The sequence below is a fragment of the Mesocricetus auratus genome, unplaced genomic scaffold, assembly GCF_017639785.1.
Source record: "Mesocricetus auratus isolate SY011 unplaced genomic scaffold, BCM_Maur_2.0 Super-Scaffold_100006, whole genome shotgun sequence".
Classification (NCBI taxonomy): domain Eukaryota; kingdom Metazoa; phylum Chordata; class Mammalia; order Rodentia; family Cricetidae; genus Mesocricetus; species Mesocricetus auratus.
In genome coordinates, this window is record NW_024429190.1 from 81,656,912 (window position 1) to 81,664,174 (window position 7,263).

General features: G+C 44.5%; 1 protein-coding gene across 6 annotated transcripts in view; it reads right to left on the bottom strand.

Annotated features, from left to right (window-relative positions):
- The window catches only part of Fhit (fragile histidine triad diadenosine triphosphatase), a 1,472,699-nt gene extending 1,466,346 nt beyond the window's left edge, over window positions 1-6,353 (bottom strand). For 2 of the 6 annotated variants that reach the window (XM_040747562.1, XM_040747563.1), the window contains exon 1: window positions 6,206-6,350. The gene's annotated coding sequence lies outside the window, so the exon portion shown is untranslated. Of the gene's footprint in view, window positions 1-6,205 lie in introns of all 6 variants that reach the window. The other 4 variants (XM_040747566.1, XM_040747565.1, XM_040747569.1 and 1 more) reach the window with 4 other exon arrangements.
- Window positions 6,354-7,263: the final 910 nt, after the last annotated feature.

Genomic DNA, 7,263 nt, shown 5'->3' on the forward strand with positions numbered 1-7,263 from the left:
TCAAATTATTTTAATTAATCTGCCAATGGAAAATGGGAGTAATCATTTAAGAAAAGGAACCAGACTTCCAAATGGGAAGCTCGGAGGAAGCCATGCATTCCAGACAACTGCACTGGAAACAAAGAGCATCACTAGTAAGGGCAGAGAGCACTCTTTCTGAACAGCCCTTCAGATCTTTGTGCGACCCTCGCATTGGTTCCACATTTTTCTTTTAGACATGGTTTTAATGAATTTATTGGTTTTTTATTTCCAGTTATGAAGAGTGAAACAGACTAACCACTAGGAAGAGAACCCAACCTGAAAGTCCCCATAAGAGAATAATGTAGTAAGGCTAGAGGCACAGAGTGGGGCAGGGAGGAAAACACCACGCAGAGTGAAGTGAGGACATGTCCCTGGGCACAACCTGTAGTCACTCATCTAGTTCCAGGACAGCGTGGGTCAGGCGTCTCACATCTTTCACCCACAAGCCTTCAAATGCTTCCCTCTAGATACATCGTTCCATAACTATACCACTGGAATCACTTGAGAAACTTCAAGAAGAAAATGCCAACACCTGCCCCCTTTACCAATCGAACTGCATCTATCTTCATGAGCACGAGAAGCCCCGGGGTGAGGATGTGGGAATCTAAGGGTAGCCAGCCCTGAAAATCACTTATTAGAAAGCAATCCAAACAGAAACAGATTAATAATATAGAAAGGAGGAAGATATTTCCATTTCAACGCCTCAAATTCCCTTCTTAATAATGGAGCTTTGACTTGAACAGGTTACAGTAAGGATCCTGAGTTTTCCCATTGAATTCGGAGAGGCTCCACTACAGGCTGAAATAGCTCTCTGCCCATGGCAGGGTGCACAGACTGCTGCTCAAAATACCTTAAACTGAAGAAAGGAGAGAAAACATCAGAAACAAAGTTTTATTGTCATTTTTTCCTCTTTCTTCCCTGAAGCAGTTTATAAAATCTAGGAAGGATTTTCAACCTTCCCATGAAACAGGGCATAAAACCCTGATGAGAAACAGCATCCCTGTAGCTGGAGAAAGGACACATCCTTATCTCTGATGACAAGGGGTCATGGTGAAGAATCCTACCTAACAGGCCCTCTGTTTCCTTCAGGGTATTAACATTACATCACACTGTTATCTGATTCTATTAACCCTGACTCAATCTACTTCATAAATCCTAGCATACAAATACACAGATTGACCATCTTCAACTTACCATTACCACATAAGGATTCCAAGTAATACAGAACTTATAGTACATAAATTTGCATACTTTTTAAAAATTGTTCACCTAACTTTTGTTCAGAGGGGTGGGGAGGAAGGAGAGTACCTTGGCCATGAGCCTAGGATGAATGAAGAAAAGATATTTCAGTTCCCCTACACCAATAACGTTTAAATATATGCAGATGGTTGAAAACTTCTCGATATGGGTATGTGACAGGTGAGCCAAAACAATAGGAAGATGTCATCTAGATAAGACATGGCTGTTATAGTAATGAACTCAAGCTCTAGTGAATGCTCTTCACTCGAACTCATGCAAATAGTCATCATCAAATTCAGTGAGTCTCTCTCTCTCTTTCTCTCTCTCTCTCTCTCTCTCTCACACACACACACACACCATTAAAATAAGAGAGGGACTTGTTGAGAGAAAGGGGTTTCAGGAGGAGATTGTAATGGGGTAGAAATGACCAAAAATCCATGATATGTGTGTATGATATCGTCAAGAGGCAGAGACAACAAACACGGTTGTGGATATTTCTTCCACATTAACTACTGCCTGTCACTGATTTATTATACATATTGGATCTATACTTCTAAATATATGCAAACATTTTACTTGAGACTGCTAAGTGGTTTCCTACATTTCCTTAGAACAAAGTGCAAGACTCGTGAAGATGCTGGACTGTGTATAATATCACTGTCTTTGATTTCTTTGTGTTGCAGTGATAAGCAACATGGGGAGGAAAGGGTATATTTTGTAAGGCTTGCAGTCCTCCATGTGAGGGCAGGAACTGAGGCAGAAACATTAGGGGGATTATGCTGACTGGCCTGCTTCTTATGGCTTGTTCTGCTGTCCTTCTTATGTAACAGAGGAACACATGTCCAGGGCTGGCACTACCCACAGTGGGCTGGTCCTCCCCACATCAATCATTAATCAAGAAAACGCCCCACAGATGGGCCACAGGCCAATCTGATGGAGGCAAGTCCTCAGTAAGGCTTCCTCTTCCCTGCTGACACTAGCTGTGTCAAGGTGACAGGAACTAAGCAGCACAGCCATCTACGCTGGTCTGTGCAGCCTCACGTTGTCACCCTCTTCAGTCAGGGAATGTCATGCCTGGGTAGCCAGACCTCCATTCTACTTCCTTTCTTCCGTCTCTCTATAACACACCACCACTCACCACCATGACCACCTCCCTATCGGTCACATCCATTGCTCTCTACAACTGGTACATAGTGGGGGGCCTAGATGATCCAGGAGCAAGCTGTTCAATGTTTAGGATCCTAAAGACCTCCACCTTTCCTTTGTCCGCTTAACCCTACCTACCTCCTTTGGCTGTGATCCTCATTTCTGTTTCTTCTTCTCATCTATCACTGAGTAACGGAAAATGATGTCTTTATCAGTGATATCGGCTTTAGAAATAAGCCACTGGCTAGTGCCCCTGAATTATTCACCAGCTGTAGGACAATTGCCTCTGTTGAACCCTGAGGATCCTGTCACAGGATCTACTCCTTTCTCCGGGTAGACAAAAGGCCTCAGTGGCATAAGCCAGCTGCTTCCCTATCTAAGTTTAATATCTGCATGGAACCATGGGTCAGAGTCTTCTCAGCAGGCAGTACTCACGTAAAACTGTTACCACCTCCCTGCCCGTAAGAATGCCACTGGTCTGACAAGACAGGTTCTCAAGAGCAGTAAAACTTTATACTTTAAGTATGATGTGCCCCACTTCTTACTCTAAGAGGACAAAAAAAATTATTTTGTTTTCACATATCAAGTTTACATAAACAATGACAAAGTAAGATCTATTACTTATCTATTTGCTACAGGCTACTGGGAGCCTGAGAGCATGTTCAAAGTTAGAAACTCTTCTTCATCTTCTCTCCATGAGGTAAAAATGCAAAGAGGACACAAACGTCACAGAAGCCTCGGGGAAAGAGCTGGGATTTAAATCCCGGACACCACATGACTGGATGTACTGCTTTTATCTGCATTGCTGTTTCATCTGAGAAGTCAAAGACATGGACATGTTCATATATAGCCCTTTGGAAGATGACCTCAGAGACTGAGATTTCTCTCTGCCATGTTCATGTTGAAAGCAACATAACCTACATCTTATATTTCAAAGCTGCATTTCTACATTAAAAGAGAAAAGGGAGATTGAAGGAAAGGCTGTTGGAGCAGAGCTCAGGGGTGCTGATGAATGCAAATCCACAAACATGCTCTGTGTCTTCAGCCACGTGGGATGGTGCATTACCAGCCTACCACTTGGGAGAGTGCTGGAGGCCACACAGGTTGATGCAAAGAACTTCTTGCATAGCGACATGCTCTGAGTGTTTAGCCAATAATTTACAAAGCTGTTATGTCATTATTTAATTATCCAGAAACCATCTTTCGCACAAAAAAGGTGAGAGATGCTTGCTTACATATCTGTGAATACATAACTGAAGGGGGCCACGTGTGTTCTCAAACCCAAGTTCTGGATAACACACACATCTTGTATACATTTCCAATACTTTATATCAAAGTGTTTGATTGTGATATCTGTGAATGTAAAAACAGCATCAAAACCTTGTTCACTCATCTCTGGAGGAACAAAAGAGTATTGGGAACCAAAACAAAACTAGTAGAAAAAAATGGAACATACTGAAGCTGTTTCTAAATACAAATTAAGATGAGAACACGGCTGCATCCCTAAAGCATGTCACCAGATATTTACACCAAGAGAAGGCCATCAGGTGGTCCAGTCCTGTGACACCTCAAGAAACTCTCTTCCCTTTGGCTCAAGGCATGCGAGGCAGACTGCTGGCCCACTGATCTATAAAACGAAAATTATGGATGATCCCCATGAACTTCCAGCTTTAGCACACGGGGCACTTTTCATTGAATGTCTCTTGCACCTGATGAGATGAGCATATAATGATTCTCAGAAAACATTAGTTGGATTAATGAAATAGGACAACTGGAGCAATGAGAAAAAAGACTTTACCACAACTGGCCCTAGTCCGTGGCCTATAAAGAACAAATCTTGGGAATGGGGAGGATAACATTATCCAAATAGCTGCATACCACTGTGTCTTCTAGCTTATTGCTTTTGCAAGTAAGATTCTAGGGAGTAGTTTCATGTTTGACTTAAACCAACGACACGACCCCTGGCAAGCTTCTCTGCTTCACAGGGACCAGATTTCTCACTGCTGAAATAAAGGTGTGCACAAAATATATTATATAGCTAACATTGTTGAAACCTTTATGTCAGCAATTGTTCTGAACTCTTTGCTGTGGACTTTAAAAATCTCAAAAGGTTTAGCAACACTAGCATTTAGTGGCTAATTACAGAAGCACCATTATGAAATTGAAAGGTTTTGTATTCTACAGTCTAATAATCTGTAGTTTCTGCATTCTGCGGAGCCATTTGCTAGGAAGAAACTATCAAACAGAAGGTGCTACAATCCCAGTACTTCTATTATCCAGCTGGCTTAATCTGAACACGTAGCTTAACTTTTCTACCTTTTGAGCCCAATCAGGTCAATGGGGGTAAAAATGGTCATCTCTATCATATCGCTTTAAAGGAAATTAAATTGTAACTGAATCTAATATGCAATAAAATATATACCATGATTTTAATTCATCTGTGAAACCATGACAGCCATCTCAGCCATTTTCTCAAGTTTTTATTATGGGAGACATAGAATTATTTGAAGACCATGTAAACATGCTTTAATAAAAAATTTTCATATCTAATACTTTGAATAACATGCAATCAGAAAATAAAAAAGAGGTGGGGGAATCTTCACTACTTATTTCCCCTTAGTCTCATCTTAATTAAAAAGATGGACAAAGAAGGCAGCCAAGAAGGGAGGGCATGTGGGAGTCGTAGTTCTAAGCAACAGGACTGCCTCCTGGGGGTCCTGGTAGGGAGACTTCAACTCCCAGAAGACATCTCACCAGGCGAAATGGCACATTGGGAGCTTAAGTACCAGGCCAGAAGGGTGCAACGGGAGACTACAAGTCCCAGAAGCCTCCGCAGACCAGCTCCATAAAATGGAGCCAGCAAAAAAAAAAAGCGGGGGGGGGGGGGTACTTTCAAGTGACAACCAGCTTAAGGACACGTTGGAGTAGGGCAGCACCCGGCAGTCCAGGCCTATCTCTACCTAGCGTTTGCCCAAAACAATCCAGGCGTAATTTTAGCACATTTCTGAAAGGTCGAAAATAAGACGTTTTCAAACGACAAACTTTCGGGAGCCTGGCCTCAATGTCGATGACTGCTTTGGGCAGCTTCTCTGGGCCACTGGAGCAGGGAGCTGATTTTTATCCACAGGAGGACCACTGAGCTGAGCTGGTGGTCCAGGGTCACACGGCAGAGGCAAAGGTGGCCCCTGTGCCACCAACCTGCCTCCTTCCTTCCTCAATGTTTACAGCTTCCAGATCCCTGCGTGTGAAACTAACACTAAAAAAGCTCGAAGGTGTGAGGTTCCACTAGCGACGAGTTCTCGCGCCCCAGTGAGTCGAGGGGGTTTGTTTGCTTTTCTTTATTTTATGTTTTAAACTCACTATGCGCAAATTCTTTTAAACACTGTCCTTTGTGTGCCCCATCCTGCTGCTGCCCTGGCACCTTTGGGGACTCCTGAGCTAGGTATCTAACGCAGACACAGACCTGGTTGGGTCAGGGGTTCCTGCCACTTGTCCATGGAACCCACGAACTACCCGGAAAGCGGGCTCAGCCAACTGCGCCTCGAGGACCCCGTGCCTCAGTTTACCGCGAAGGGCTGGTTGAGGCGACGACAGGGGCTCGAGACCTGGGGCGCCCGAGTCCCGCGCCCGAGGAGTCTGGGCAGGTGGGCGAGTCCCGACGCACCGCCCCCCCGGAAGAGCAGCGGTGCCGGCCTGTCCCCGCCCCGCCGGCCGCAGGGGTCCTGGCCAGACGCGCGCGCGGAAACCCAGCCCGCGCCCCACATTCTGTTCCACTTGGGCTCGCTTCTCGCGCCCCTACCTTCCAAGATCTTGGCGGCTGGCATGAAAGGCAGAGGGCGGGAGCGCGGGGCAGCAGCGCCGCCAGAGTGTGTGCCCACTGGGGTGGACCTGGGAGCTGAGGGGGACAGTCCCGCGGCTGGGCCAAACGAGACGGACTACAATCCCCACACCACCCCGCGGCAGGGGCGGGATCCAATAATGACTTCTCACCTGAAGACAGGCACAGGGACCAATAGGTGAAGAGCAGGAGCTTATGCTGTGCCAATCGAAAGCCAGATGACAGTAACAACTAACTCTTAAGCGTATCTGAGTGTGAATGGGAGTGATACTGCCCTTCGAAGGGGAATTTTTTTTTTTGTCATAAAATCACACAGTCTTCGGCTGTTTCCAAATGCAAAAGAGAACCACGATTTTCTTTTTCTGTTGAAATGAAAGCCTGCTGTGTACGTTTGTTTTTCTTCCTCCAAAAGGAGCTAACCGTGCTGCATTTCCTTTCTCCACCTTGGCTCATCGTTGTTTCCTTAAGACTTTTGTGTTTCTCCCAGATCACGGCCCCAAAGCTCTTTTTTGATCCAGCATGTGGCTACCCTGGGCCTTCCCTGACATCCTGATAAAATCACACTACAACCTTCCCATGCCTTTTCCCTGCCAGCTATCCTCCGACCTTGCAATATTTTCAGCTAAGCTCTTGCCAGAAAACACTGGACATTACCTATGGGTGTCTTTTACTGTCTTACTGTTCCACCAGGATACTTGCAGAAGTAGATTTTTATTTGGCTGCAGTATTTCTTACACCTAGGGGAGTGAAACAATGAGTCAAACATGATAAACATGTTTTGAATAATTGAGTTATACCTAGAGATGACCTTCTGTTCTCCCTATCTCTCACTCATATCAATTAAACACATCTCTGATACCATAGGTCTTTTATGTTTACTTTTTTCATTTTAATTCAAAGTCATGTGCTCAATGTATTCTATACCAGATGCCCCATGAATGCTGAAGAAATTGTTGACTTAGCCAGTTTTGAACCTTAACATGTTCTGGGTCTAGTAATGTATGAGAGAAAAAACTAAA